Source organism: Muntiacus reevesi, chromosome X (assembly GCF_963930625.1).
Source record: "Muntiacus reevesi chromosome X, mMunRee1.1, whole genome shotgun sequence".
Lineage (NCBI taxonomy): Eukaryota > Metazoa > Chordata > Mammalia > Artiodactyla > Cervidae > Muntiacus > Muntiacus reevesi.
In genome coordinates this window covers 48,056,179-48,071,399 of record NC_089271.1, presented here as the reverse complement: position 1 = coordinate 48,071,399, position 15,221 = coordinate 48,056,179, and the positions used below count along the sequence as shown (strand labels likewise).

General features: G+C 37.3%; 1 pseudogene; it reads right to left on the bottom strand.

Annotated features, from left to right (window-relative positions):
• Positions 1-11,863: 11,863 nt before the first annotated feature.
• LOC136154455 (endogenous retrovirus group PABLB member 1 Env polyprotein-like) lies at positions 11,864-14,731 on the bottom strand (annotated as a pseudogene).
• Between the last annotated feature and the right edge of the window lie 490 nt (positions 14,732-15,221).

The window sequence follows — 15,221 nt, the reverse complement described above, 5'->3', positions numbered from 1 at the left end:
TCATGCTTATGTTCAATTTTCATAGCAACCCTATAAGGTAGTACTACTATTATCTTCCCCAGTTTACAAATAAGGAAATAAACTAAAAGAGATTAATTTTCTGGAGTCTCACTGCTATCAAGTGATTGAGTCAAAATTTGAACCCAATTCTGAGATTCCAGAGTGTGTACTGAACCAGTTGACACTTTTGCTCTCCCCTGAACCTATTAAAATATACTAGTCTATTTATAAAAGAGAATTTATTATAAATTATGTACTCACTTGCCTCCTGGGTGTTGTTGTGGCAACATTAGTTGTTTTTAAATGAAGCATCTCTGTTGTTGTTCACCCTGGTACAGGTTACATAAAAATGCATGTGTGATAATCAACTCTGTCATCACAACTGCAGTTTGGAGGTTTGGCTTTCTGACTTTTGAGTTATGGCTAATATTTGAGACTATCCTTCAGTACATCTTTCCAGTGTCCTAATACATATGGTATGCCTCCAAATTGGCAATCACATGGGCCACTTGTGCTTCAGCTGCTCTGGAGGATGCCTGCCTTTTTGTTGAGCTGCCTCCCAGAGACCTCAGAAGGCAGTAAACATTGTGTACCTCACCATGGTATTTGGCAGTTTCTCAAAATGCCCTTAAGAGTAAAAATGTAGTAACATGAGCTAGATAATAACAGGCCAGTAGATGGGTTAGTAAATTTAAAGTGTCAAATGAAGTGTCAATGTAAACAAGAGGTTTCTAACTTCAGTTCTGTCCCATTGAAGTTATTTTTCTATGACTAGGTATGAAAGTATAGCTTGCCCATCCCATGGCAAATAGTATAGCATTAGAAGGGAGAATAAATGCACTGGATGTCACTAACAAGATCCAAAAGTCCTTAGTAGATTGAAGAAAAAATATAGTCAAATTTAGCAGGATTAAATTGAATAGGATAAAATGTAAAGACCTGTGCTTGTATCAAAACTTCAGTTAATAAAGGAAAAGGATTATATAGCTTAAAAATAGCATTTGTGAAGAAGACTCAGTGGTTTTAATTTATTGTAAGTTTAACATGAGCCCACCATTTGAGCACACAATTGTACTAAAGTCTCAGGCTTCATTAATAGAGGCATGGTGTCCAGCAAAGGGAAGTCCTTCATAATGTTTTATTCTGTACTTGATCATTCATGTTAGGAGATTTGGATCATTTCAGAGTGCCACAATTAAGATGGACACAGATAACATGGAAAGTGACCAAGATGGTAACTCATTTACAAATAGAACAATTATTAAAAGTGTCAAGAGTGCTTTAGTCTAAAGACTGGGGTTGTGGATATTTTCTTTAAGTAATTGAAGGCCTTGTCAGATAGAAGAGGGGTAACATTTACTTGGGTAGCTCCAGAGGGCAAATCATTTCAGATTTTACAATAAGTCAGATTTTTGGCTTACTTTTAGGAACTTTCTAGCAAAAATTGAAGATACCCTCTTCACTGGAGCTGTTTAAATGGAAGCCCATTTGCTGGAAATGTTCAAGAATAGTTTTATGCATTAGGTAGAACTATGTATTAGAAGACCTTCAAGATTCCTTCTAAAGCTAATACTTTCCCAATGGACTCTTCAGCTTCTCACTGAAGTTGCAAGGTCTGAGGTCAAAGTTGTTCTCGAATGAAGTCATGTTACAAAATTCTATCCTGAATTTCCTACTTTAATAAATACAAATCAGACAGCACATCTTTGTTGACAACAAATTTAGATAAACTGTTTTATTTCATGATGCTACCATGGGAAAAGTACTCAAATAAAATCTTGAAATGAATGTTGGAACATGCTGAGAGCTTTGGGCGGAGGAAATAGGAGTGGATGCCTGAAGTTGAAGGATTCTGGTTTGAAAATGAAGATTACAGTGGCATTCTGTCCTCCTGTTTCTCTTGATAATATTCTCCTACCCTTGTCATTCACCATGGTGGTTAATGTGATATGAGGAAGTTGGAATTAACACTAGTATGTAAGATGTGATAATGATAGCAGTGTGTGTATCTGTGTGTGTGTATATATATATATATATATGTGTGTATATATATGTGTGTGTGTGTGTATATATATATATATGTATATGTAATTTCATGTATAATTCTTTAGTTAGACTGATCCTTTTGGAGCAGAAAAAACGTTTGTACTGATATGTTTTACATGATACCATGGATTTTATTCCATTAGATGAACGACATCAAGATTTTGAGTTATTATGCTTTGTATTCTTTATAACTTACCCTAGGACTCCGAAGAGTCTAGAAAAGAGTATCTTTATACTAGAAGCACATCAATTTCCTTATTTAACAGATGTAAATTGAATCTCAAATATGTGTGTGTGTGTGTGTGTATAATACTTCTTTTGCCAGCTAAATCAAAGTCCCATCCACGTATGCCTTTACTGATATATTCTCCTGATGCATTCCCCATGTAGATGTTTGCCTTCTCCATGAGCCTTAACTTGGGTTAGCCACATATCATGTGACCAGAGGCTATAGCAAAATTGTCATGGTCTTCTTGCTTCTCTTACACCCTTGCTTCCATTTCTGGATGTATTCCTATGCCTAGATGGTTTTTAAATAAACTTTTTATTTAAAAATAGTTTTTGATTTACAGAAAAATTAGGAAGACAATATAGAAAATTCTTATATACCCCAGACTAACTGTCCCCTATTTTTCACATTTTATAGTATGGTATATTTGTTACAATTAATGAAACATTGATGAAGCATTGTTATTGACTCAAGTTCATACTTCATTCAGATTTTCTTAGTTTTTATATAATGTCTTTTTTCTGCTCTAGTTATCCCATCCAGGATACCACATTACATTTAGTCATTGTTTCCTTAGGCTGCTCTTGCCTCTGACATCTCAGACTTTCCTTGTTTTTGATGATCTTGATAGAATGAGGAGTACTAGACAGGCATTTTGTGGAGTATCCCTCAATTGGTATTTGTCCAATATTTTCCTCATGATCAATCTAGAGTTAAATATTTTGAAGAGGAAAATCATGGCAATAGAGTACCATTTTCATCACATCATATCAAATATACATATTATCATTATGATGTATAATTTTTGATATGACCTGATCACCTAGCTTGAGGTAATGTGTATCAGTTCTATCCACTGCAAAGATACTTTCCCCCTCCCTTCAGTACTGTACACTTGGAAGGAATTTATTACGTGCAACCCACACGAAGTGGAGAGTTGTGCTCCACTTCTCTGAAGGTGAAGTATCTACACAGTTTATCAGAAATTATTCTGCATGAGATATTTGTCTCTCTCCTCATTTATTTATTAACTAATGTATTTATATCAGTACAGACTCATGGATATTTATTTTATACTTTGGATTATAATCCAATACCACTTTATCTCGTTGCTCAAAATTGTTACAGCTTTGACCATTGAATGCTCTTTTGTTGACTCAAGGTCTTTTGAAATACTTCCATCATTTTATTTTTGAGCATTTTCTTACTTTCTGGCATTCAAGACACTCCAGGATCAACTATATATTTCTTGGCTCAACGTCTTCTGGGAACCATAGTTCCATTTATTGGAGAATGATATTAAAGCCAAGACATTAGTGCTGGATGTGCTCATTATTACTAGGACTTCATTGCTTTGAGGCCCTCTCAGCTGACTGAGCAAAGAAATAAGCGTGTGTATACTAAACCACATATATACATGTATCTATAAATATTTGTTTCATATGTAAGAATTGTATCTATATTAAGATAAACATGAGATATTGCTGATATCTTCAATTATAATCCATCATTAAAAGGAACATTAATAATCCATATGGATCATTCAAGTCTCCTCCTCTTACTTGTCTGTAACATTCCACTCCAAAAGTGAGAAACTTGGCTCCCACCATCTGCCATACATTTACACAGTTGTTTAATTCCTGTATATATGTACATCACTATCTAAATTGTTAACCCCTACTCCAGTGGGAAACAACTATTAGCTAGAATAAGGTGCTTATATATAGCTTATTTTACCTTTAATCTTACAGACGCTACTTATTTTCAAAGTTACTTGAGACAACACCATTCTCTCATACCTTTCAGTGAGGTTTTTTCATACATTTCTAATAGAGTTTATATCGTTTTGTCACATTCCACATTCCATCCTGGCATGCCCCAATCTCCTAAATGATTTTTTAAATTTATATGCATTAAGATTTACCATTACAGTAAAGTGTAGAATGGTTTTCCTTCCCTAAAAATTCTCTGTGCATCATCTATTCAGTCCTTTGAGTCCCTGGAAGCCATTGAACTTTTTTCCCCACTGAATATGAGCTTTACCTTTTATCCTAATATTTGAAATCCTAATATTTCTAAATCCTGCCTTTAAAGAAGGGTTCTCCCAACTCAAACACTCTATGAGAGTGAAACAGATCACCAGCCCAGGTTGGATGCATGAGACAAGTGCTCAGGGCGGGTGCACTGGGAAGACCCACAGGGATGGGATGGAGAGGGAGGTGGGAGGGGGTATCCAGATGGGGAACACATGTAAATCCATGACTGATTCATGTCAATGTATGGCAAAAACCACTACAATATTGTAAAGTAATTAGCCTCCAACTAATAAAAATAAATGAAAAAAAAAAAAAACACTCTATGTACTAAATGTTACTCGAAATAAATGGGACACTAGGTTAGGGTTTATGAACCTTTTTGGCTATAAAGAGATTAGCTTGTCCTGCCCTTGACTGGGCCCATTGTTTATTCTCTTTTTAAAAATTAATTTATTTATTATAATTGGAGGCTAATTACTTTACAATATTGTGGTGGTTTTTGCCATACATTGACATGAATCAGCCATGGGTGTACATGTGTGTCCCATCCCCATTCCATCCCTCTGGGTTGTCCCAGTGCACTGGCTTTGAGTGCTCTGTTTCATGTATCAAACTTGGACTGTTCATCTGTTTCACATATGGTAATATACTTGTTTCAATGCTATTCTCTTGAATCATCCCACCCTCGCCTTCTCCCAGAGTCCAAAAGTGTGCTCTTTATATCTGTGTATCTTTTGCTGTCTTGCATATAGGGTTGTCATTACCATCTTTCTAAATTCCACATATATGCGTTAGTATACTGTATTGGTGTTTTACTTTCTGACTTACTTCATTCTGTAAAACAGGCTCCTGTTTCATCCACCTCATTAGAACTGACTCAAATGTGTTCTTTTTAATAGCTGAGTAATATTCCATTGTGTATATGTACCACAGCTTTCTTATCCATTCATCTACCGATGGACATCTCAGTTGCTTCCATGTCCTAGCTGTTGTAAACACTGCTGCAGTGAACACTGGGGTACACGTGTCTCTTTCAGTTCTGGTTTCCTTGGTGTGTATGCCCAGCAGTGGAATTGCTGGGTCTTTTGGTAGTTCTATTTCCAGGTTTTAAAGGAATCTCCACACTGTTCTCCATAGTGGGTGTACTAGTTTGCATTTCCACTAACAGTGTAAGAGGATTCCCTTTTCTCTGTACCCTCTCCAGCCTTTATTATTTGTAAACTTTTTGATAGCAGCCATTCTGACTGGTGTGAGATGGTACCTCATTGTCGTTTTGATTTGCATTTCTCTGATGATGAGTGATGTTGAGCATCTTTTCATGTGTTTGTTAGCCATCTGTATGTCTTCTTTGGAGAAATGTCTGTTTAGTTCTTTGGCCCATTTTTTGATTGGGCCATTTATTTTTCTGGAATTGAGCTGTATGAGCTGCTTGTATATTTTTGAGATTAATTCTTTGTCAGTTGCTTCATTTGCTATTAATTTCTCCCATTCTGAAGGTTGTCTTTTCACCTTGCTTATAGTTTCCTTTGTTGTGCAAAAGTTTTTAAGTTTAATTAGGTCCCATTTGTTTATTTTTGCTTTTATTTCGAATATTCTGGGAGGTGGGCCATAGAGGATCTTCCTGTGATTTATGTCAGAGAGTGTTCTGCCTATGTTTTCCTCTAGGAGTTTTATAGTTTCTGGTATCACTATATATAACATAATTGTAATCATACAGTATGCAGCCTTTTCAGAGTCACTTCTTTCACTTAGCAATTTGCATTTAATAATTTAAGATTCATTGATGTCTCTTTTTGGCTTGATACCTCACTTTTTTTAAGTCTCTGAATAACATTCCATTGTATTAGTGTTCTAGAGTTTGTTTACCTATTTACCTGTTGAAGGAGACTTATTGGTTGCTTCTGGGTATGATGATCATGAATAAAGTTGCTATAAACATTTACAGTCTCTTTCATCTGATCTCCCATTTTCCAAATTCACACTTACCTTTTAACCTTTAAAAAATAATCACTTTATTATGAAAGAAATATATACTTGTAAAATAAATTTAAAAGGTAAAATATAATGAAGGTAAACTTTTTGATATACTATAAATACAATTTTTAAATCTTAAATTTAGCTTATTGTGAGAAACATTTTTTTCTTTCATTCCCAGATTTTCAGTTTTAAATTTTAAAAGTGCCTTATATTTCTTATAAAAACAAAAGCAGTTTCAGAATTGAATAAATGAGAAAATCCTATCCTTTGTTGCTGTTCAGTCACTAAGTCCTGTCCTACTCTTTGCAACCTCATGGCCAAGCTCCTCTGTCCTCCAGTATTGCCTGGAGTTTGCTCAAATTCATGACCATTGAGTCAGTGATACTATCTAACCATCTCGTCCTCTGCTGCCCCCTTTCTCCTTTTGCCTTCAATCTTTTCCAGCATCAGAGTCTCTTCCAATGAGTTGGCTCTTCCCATCAGGTGGCCAAAGTATTGGAGATATAGCTTCAGCAACATCCTTCCAATGAATATTTAGGGTTGATTTGCTTTAGGATTGACTGGTTTGTCGTATGGTCCAAGGGACTCTCAAGAGTCTTCTCCAGCACCACATTTTGAAAACGTTAGTTCTTTGGTACTCAGTCATTTTTATGCTGCAACTGTTGAATCTTTACAGGACTACTGGAAAAACCATAGTTTTGACTATATGGACCTTTGTTGGTTAAGGACAACAAGAATATGGGGAAACGTGTTAACATTTTAGTTAATATATGTGATATGTACTATATATATATGTATATATATATATATACATATATACACACCATATTTACATTCCATTTTCCTATTAGGATATTATTTTTTCATATTGATAAAATGTTATGAATATAAAAATTTCCAAGTCAGAAAATAGAGTTTTACTTCATTTTTCATCATTATTAATTTCTTGTTAATGGGCCTTTAGGATGGTCTCGATTTTTCTGTATAAGTCTTGCTCTGGTTATCATACATTTAATTTTGCTTGATGTGGAATGACTGGGTAAAAAATGTTCATACATTTAAAAGATACATAGATAATACCATACTGCCCTTCAGAAAAGCAGTATCCACTTAGACCCCTACCAAAAACGTAGAATTTCTTTCTCAAGAGTTTCTCTGCTTTCATCAGTGACCATTTTATATGCAAACAAATACATCTTTGGTGTTTCACTTTCCATGTTTTTGATAATGTGTAAGGTTAAGAATTTTCTATATGTTTAATGTCCATTTGTATTACTGTTTATATTATGAATAAGCTGTTCATACTCAGCCCATTTTTCTATTAAGGGATTTTTTCTTGCACTGATAGAGATCTTCATAAATTAAGTATATTAGTTCTTTCTTTTTGTTGTTGTTGCTTCAATTTTTAAACACTTCCCACTACCAATTGTAGAAATCATTTTAGTTTAGGCTTTTTAATGTTTAAATTTTTCTTTTATTCTATATTTTCTTATTTTGTATAGTGAGAGGTAGGGATTTAATATTTGTTTTAAATGTATAGTCAGTTTTACTAACATCATTTATTGGAAAACCTATCCTTTCCCCACTAATTTGAAATCCCATATTCATCTTGTATTGAATTCCTATATATGTGCATCTGTTTCTGCAGTTTCTGTTGTGTTTTAGTGATATTTTTGTCTGTTTTTTTTTTCTTCCCAGATGGAGACTGTTGTAATTATTTTGATACTATCTTTAGCATCTGGTAAGGGAAGTGCCCTCTCAGCAGTTCATCTGCTAAATCTTCCTGGGCAATTCTACATTTTTTCTTGAATTATATTAGATATGTAGATTGATATCAAGATAATTGACATTTTTGCAGGACTGGGTTTTCACCTGAGGAATGTGTTAAGTTTCTCCATTTGCCTTCTTTGTGTACCTCAGTTAAGTTTTTTAATGCACTTTATATATTTATTGGACTTTTACTGTTAGGGTTTGAACTTTCAAAACAATGTTGAATAATAGTGAGAATAGGAGACAACCTGGTCTTGTTCCTGACTTTACTAGAAATGGATTTGATGTATCATCTTTAAATATACTTTCAGGTAACTTCTTAAAATGCTATTCATCAAGTTAAGAAATTTGTCTTTTTAATTTCAGATTTTTTTTCAAGTCAAGGATAAAACTTGAATATTGTTTATTTTGGGGATCTCAGAATAATCATATGGCATTTTTTTACATACTAAATGTATTGATTTACATTATTGGTATGTTGACTCATCCTTGTGCTTTTGGCCTAAACTCTACTTCACTATGGTGTATTCTTGAAGTATGCTCCTGGATTTGATTCACTAATATTTCACTTAGAATTTGTACAGTTAGAATTATTTGCTTAATTTTTAATTCTCAAATATCTGAATTTTTGTCAATTACTTGTATTCATACATCCAGAATGATTAGTATACAACTCGTATGGAAAACTCAGAAATTATGAAAGTCAGTATTCAGAACCCTCCTCTCTTCTTCCTAGAAATGCAGCCAACTGGTCTAGGGAGAAGTATCAGGCGACAAACCTCACCTAAATAATTGAGACCAATTTGGGTATACCATGATCTACTCATCTACATGGAGCTTTCCTGGTGGCTCAGATGGTAAATAATCTGCCTGTAATGTGGAAAACCCAGGTTTGATCCCTGGGTTGGGAAGTTCCCCTGGAGAAGGGAATGGATAACCACTCTAATCTGGCTTCCCAGGTGGTGCTAATAGTAAAGAACCTACCTGGTAAAGCAGGAGACAAACGAGACATGGGTTCTATCCCTGGGATGGGACAATCTCCTGGAGAAGGACATGGCAACCCACTCCAGTATTCTTGCCTGGAGAATCCCATGGACAGAGGAGCCTGGCAGGCTACAATCCATGGAGTCAAAAATAGTTGGACATGACTGAGTGACTGACACTTTCATTGTCACTGATCTACATGTGAGATCTACATGTTTAATGATGTCATCCATGTCATTACATTTTTGTCTTTGTCCCTCTTATTCTTAGGCTAGTTCTAAGATGGAAACATGTCCCTGCTTAGTAAAATGTTTTCTCTTCCAACCTCTGGTCGAGACTCTATCTCAGCTTTTCTTGAAGAACATTGCTGGGCCTGAGGGAGAGCATAGGAGAAATATTGTTAGGCATCAAATTTAGTGTTCTCTGTTGTTCTGTAAGCTCGCTCAGTCTTCTACCTCTCCCTCATCTCATTTAGGGGAATCAGCGGGATGTTTTAGTGTTGTCTTCATTTATTACCTTCGACAGTTCAGTAGATGTACTTTTCCTTTCTCTTTTGGATTCTTATATATTGCTTTCCAGTAGAAACTGGGGAGTTAATTTGTTGTTCACCCCCCCCCCCCCACCTATAAAACCTCTTTTTATTGAGGAAGGAAAGTAGCATCCCCAGTTTGGCTTGTAATGTTCCCTTGGTCTTGACTCATCACACTCCTGGTCATGTTGGATAGATAATTCATGTTACTCAACTTTGGCCACTAAGATCTCAACTCTTTACATAGAGTACCTGGCTAATTCCCTGGTTAGGAAATAATTATCCTGAGAGATAAAGCTATAATAACAAAACACAATAGATGAGATTGGATGGGTTCCAAGGCTTCGATTAACTGAAGTCTTTAATATTTCTATAAAGTGAATGTATAACATGTCAATCAGATGGTTTGGTGAATCAAATAAACATTAAAGAAAGATTAACTGAGGTAAGAGATGGTGCCCATTAGCAAAGAAAATGCTTTTACCTGTAAATCTCTGTTTTGACGTTTAATGCTATTAGATCCCAGTGATGTTAGATGTTAAAATCATAAAATTCACTCCCCTACCTCTGAATTCATACTCTCCAAGAATCTTTTAGACTAAGAAAAAGTTAACTAAGTGGATAGGGGCAATAAGGATGCCCCCCTGTGAGCTATATTTCATGTAGTAAATTTGAAAACTGGGGTACTAGTGTAAATATGTCACTATCCTCTAATTTCTCTCAGCTTGATAGACTTCTGAGGACCATGAAACCTAAAGAACTAACTCATTCAATCAAATATTCAGATATACATGGAGAGGAGAAACTCTTGATCTCAGTGAGTTCACCTAGACAGTGTCAGTCTGGGAAGTCTTGTGGAATAGGCCGACTATCCTTTCTTTCCTAAAGACATGCAGTATGCGGGCTAAGTTGATTCAGTTGTGTCTGACTCTGTGTGATCCAATGGACTGTAGCCTGCCAGGCCCCTCTGTCCATGGGATTCTCCAGGTAAGAATACTGGAGTGGGTTGCCAACCCTTCTTCAGGGGCTCTTCCTGACCCAAGGATCAAACCCACATCTCTCATGCCTCCTGCATTGGCAGGCAGGGTCTTTACCACTAGCACCACCTTGGAAGCCCCCAAGACATGCAGATCTCACCCTAAATTTTTCAAACTGTCATATTTGCTATGTCAGTGACTTGAAACAATTCACAGTCAGATTCCTTAGGCTATGAAAGATCATATTTTCAAAACACCCACCTGATGCTTCAATTTTTTCTATTGTTGTTGTTCAGTTGCTCAGTAATGTGACTCCATGCACTGCAGCACACCAGGCTTCCCTGTCCTTCACTATCATCCAGAGTTTGCTCAAACTCATGTCCATTGAATTGGTGATGCCATCCAACCATCTCATCCTCTGCCACCCCTTTCTCCTCCTGGCATCAGTCTTTCCCAGCATCAGGTTGTTTTCCAATGAGTCAGCCTTTCCCATCAGGTGGCCAGAGTATTGGAGCTTGAGCTTCAGCATCAGTCCTTCCAATAAATATTCAGGACGGGTTTCCTTTAGGATTGACTGGTTTGATCTCCTTGCTGTCCAGGGGACTGTCAAGAGTCTTCTCCAGTCCCACAGTTCCAAAGCATCAATTCTTCAGTGCTCAGCCTTCATTATGGCCTAACTCTCATATCCATACTGAAAGGTTGTTGCTGAACCCATGAAAAGACTCCGGGATTCTTGGTCTCCGGAGGAGAAGACTTCAATCCGGGGCCAGAGCTGAGGCTTGATCGCTCAGAGCTTTTGTGCAATAGTTTTTAAAGTATAAAAGGGATAGAGAAAGCTTCTGACATAGACATCAGAAGGAGGCAGAAAGAGTACACCCCCTTGTTAGTCTTAGCACTGGAATTATATACTCTCCAATTAGTTATTACAGTGAATCAAAAGAATGTCTGGAGGTCGTAAAAACCTCACCAGACCTACTCTCATAATTTACATTTTGAGATAACAGAATTAGCCAGAAGGTTTTTTTCCAGAGACTGTCCTCAAGCAGGATGCATTATTGTTATATAATCCTAAGGAATGCAGAGGGGAAAAAAAAGTTTGTCCTTTCTTCCTCCTCGAGAATTCCAGACCCCTCTCTCTATGGGGACCCCTAGACTTCCTATCAACCTACCTAGGAAATGACTCTCTCATTCCCCCCTTTTCTTTTAGGAGAATTTTGTTGCCAAGGGAAAGGGGCATTGTTTTTGTTGCATAACTACTTCCTGCTGTTTAGGGGCATGGTCCCTAAATTGTTAAGGCAACATATTCTCCTAACCCTCATATTGAGGGTCTCTGATCCAGGGGCCCCAAGTAATATTTGGAAGAGACTGTGGCATACATAGGAGCTTGGACAACCATTTGTAACTTAAAAGCCTTCATGTGACTAGAAACAAATCCAATTACACAGTTACAGATGCAGGGAGCAAACAGCAAAAATAAAACAATCAGAATTATTGTAATTAAGATAGTTTTCCACCATGGGGAACTAGTTAACGTCTCTCAAAGTGAGGCAATTGAGGCTTCAGGAGTATCCATAGCCCCAATCATCTTGGTCATGTGTTTAGTAAAATGAGTAACATTAGTGCTCATATCAGGTATATAAGTACAACACTGGGTATGAATAATGGCACAGGTTCATCCTTATGCAGCTGTCAGAATATCTAAAGCTAATCTGTTTTGTAAGACCACCTTTCTAATTTGTGCTTGTTCAGCATTAAGAGCTGAAATAGACTTTGAGAATCTTGTAATGCCTGTTGAGTAAAATTAGTCAAAGCATACACTCGTAGCATAACATTTCTAGTTCCCAAAGAGGGAACAAACACTGCAACCAAATAATCATACCAGTGAAATACAGACCTTACCCACCGAGTTTTAAGGTGGGGTAAATTAGCAGGCTTTTCTGGAAGCTCTGAAAATATAAAGCTGTGAGTAAAGGCTAGACCCAGGGTGCTTCTCCCTATCCAACCACGGGGAAGCCATGCCCATAGCTAAGAGCCACATATCCAATAAGTCTCGTTTGGAGCAAGCCAGCGTGACTGAGATATGCAATCCCAATCAGTGCCTGGCCAGACAAAGGGAGGACCTGAATTGGGGTTGGAAAACACGGGAATGATTACATTGCATATTTCCTGAGGCAAAAAATACCAAGTGTTCCCAATCACTATAATTAAGTTGTTGACTAACTTCTGGGGATGGCTCTATTTGTTTCCAGCATATAGGGGCAGTAGATATTAGACGTCCTTTTTCAGGAGTTAACCATATAACCTCATCTCATATTTGATAAACTTCAGGTAAAAACCCATTAGATCTAGACCTATTTGCCTTATGTGTAGCAAAATAGTCATTGAACCGAGACAATGTATAATCAAAATTAAAAGTCATATTATGTCCATAGTTAAAGTACAACGTGTTGCATCAGTCCATTTTAGGGATGTTAGATGTCATCAGTTTAGGAAGAGGCATTACATATTATTGTTTTCGAAGGTATTCACAGACTTGGAGAAAGTCTGTTCCTTGAAGTGGAGATGTCCACCCCGGGAAGCCTTCCACTGATGAAGAGGGGAGTGCTCCACAGAGGCAGCAGTTAGACTGATTGTGAAATGCTGCATAGGAGTGAGCCCAGGACAGGAAGGAATTGTCTTGAGGATCAAACGGCAGACTCAGGACTTTTGGAGTCAGCAGGAGTAGGCTCACATAGATTATCAGGCCCACCTGAAATGTACAAAGTCAGAGCATAGAAAGTAAAGACATAAAATGAAATCACTTAGTTCTGGTCAGGGTGCCACCTCTTAACTCGAGTGTGATGTACCCACGAATCAATTCCTGGCACTTTGACAGCTGTGGGAGAAGAAAGAATAACCTGGTAAGTGCCTTCCCAGAGGGGTTCAAGGGATGGGCCCCCAAATCCCAATGTTTTTATGAAGACCTTGGTTCCTGGCTCAAATAGAGGCTTGTTTGACTCGGAGTCTGGGTCAGGAGTCGTCTCCCGGTTTCTGTTAATGCCTGTTGAAAAGCTGAGAGCCGAGTTACATAATTAGTTAATTCCAAGGCTTCAGGGTCTATAACAATGTCTGTGTGTAAGAAAGGCCTTCCATAAATACATTCGAAGGCGGACAGTCCCTCCTTCTTTGGGGCAGTTCGAGCCCTCATTAAATCTATGCGTAGGTCTTTAATCCAATTGTCCAGCGTCTCTTGAGTTAATTTGCTCAGATGTCTTTTGATAACATCATTAGCTTTTTCGACCTTTCCTGAGGATTGGGGTCTCCAGGAACAGTATAAGTGATACTCTATTCCTAGAGCTTTAGACACCCCCTGAGTTACAGCAGCTTTAAAGGCGGAACCATTGTCACTCTGAAGGCTCCATGGCAGCCCAAACCTGGGGATAATTTCATGGATTAAAATCTTTATAACCTTCTTATCCACTTCGTTGTAATCCAGATTTTGCTAGCTTTTCAGTCTTTGGGTTATTTTTCTGACAAACCTCACACCTTTTGATAATGTTCTTTAAAGTTTTCACTACATTTTTACCTTCAATCAAACAAGAAGCCATCTGGTAAGTACTCTCTGCAACCAAATGAAAACTCTGGTGTAAACCCTTAAGAATTTTCCATTGAACACTTTTAGGAATCACCCATTCTCAGACTGTAACCATCCTTTATCAGTAATCTTTGCTCCTCTTTTCTCATATCTTTCTAATTTTTCCTCAGTATATTGTGGTTTTTCCTGTTCCACAGGACCTGTCCAGATCAAAATTGTCAGTAGTGAGGAGGTTTCTTAAAGTGCCACCTTTCTGGCTTGACAGTCAGCCAGCTGATTACTTTCAGCTACTTTACTCCCATCCCTGTTGTGTTCTTTGCAATGCATAACAGCTAATTCTTTAGGACAATATGTAGCAGTTAAAAGTCTCTCAATCTTTCTGAAATGTTTAATAGGCTCTCCTGTTGCTGTTTTAAGCTGTCTTTCTTTCCATATTGCAGCATGAGCATGTAAAGTCAAATAAGCCACAGCCACAAGCTCTGCTAACTGGGCACTGGTTCCCTGGGAGAGAGATTTTGTTTCTGAAACCTGTTCAGCAGTCACCACGGCGTAACCTGGTTTACACTTTCCATCCCTAACAAAAGAACTGCCATCAGTAAATATTTCCATGTCAGGATTGTCCTATGGGGTATCCATTAGATCTTCCCAAGCTGCATAGTTTAAAGTTAGGGATTGGGAACAATCATGATCAGGTGTTTCATTTTCCTCTCAGGAAGGAACATGGAAGGATTTAAATTTCCACAAACTTTAAGCTTAGTTACTGGTCCTTGTAACAACAATGACTGATATTTAAGAAGCCTACTCTCTGTCATTCAAATATTAACCTTAGAATTTAAGATTCCATTCACATCATGGGAAGTCAGTACAGTAAGTTTTCGTCCATTAATTATTTTTAAAGCTTCAGGTGCTAATAAAGCCACTGCCCCAATTACTCTTAGGCAGTGGGGTCACCCAAGTGAAACTATATCCAATTCTCTGCTTAGATAAGCAATACATTGCTGGTGAGGCCCTCAGGGTTGTGTCAAAACTCCCAAGGCCACACCTTTTCTTTCAGTGACAAACAAATTAAATTATGACCCTATGGGCAAGCTCAGAGTGG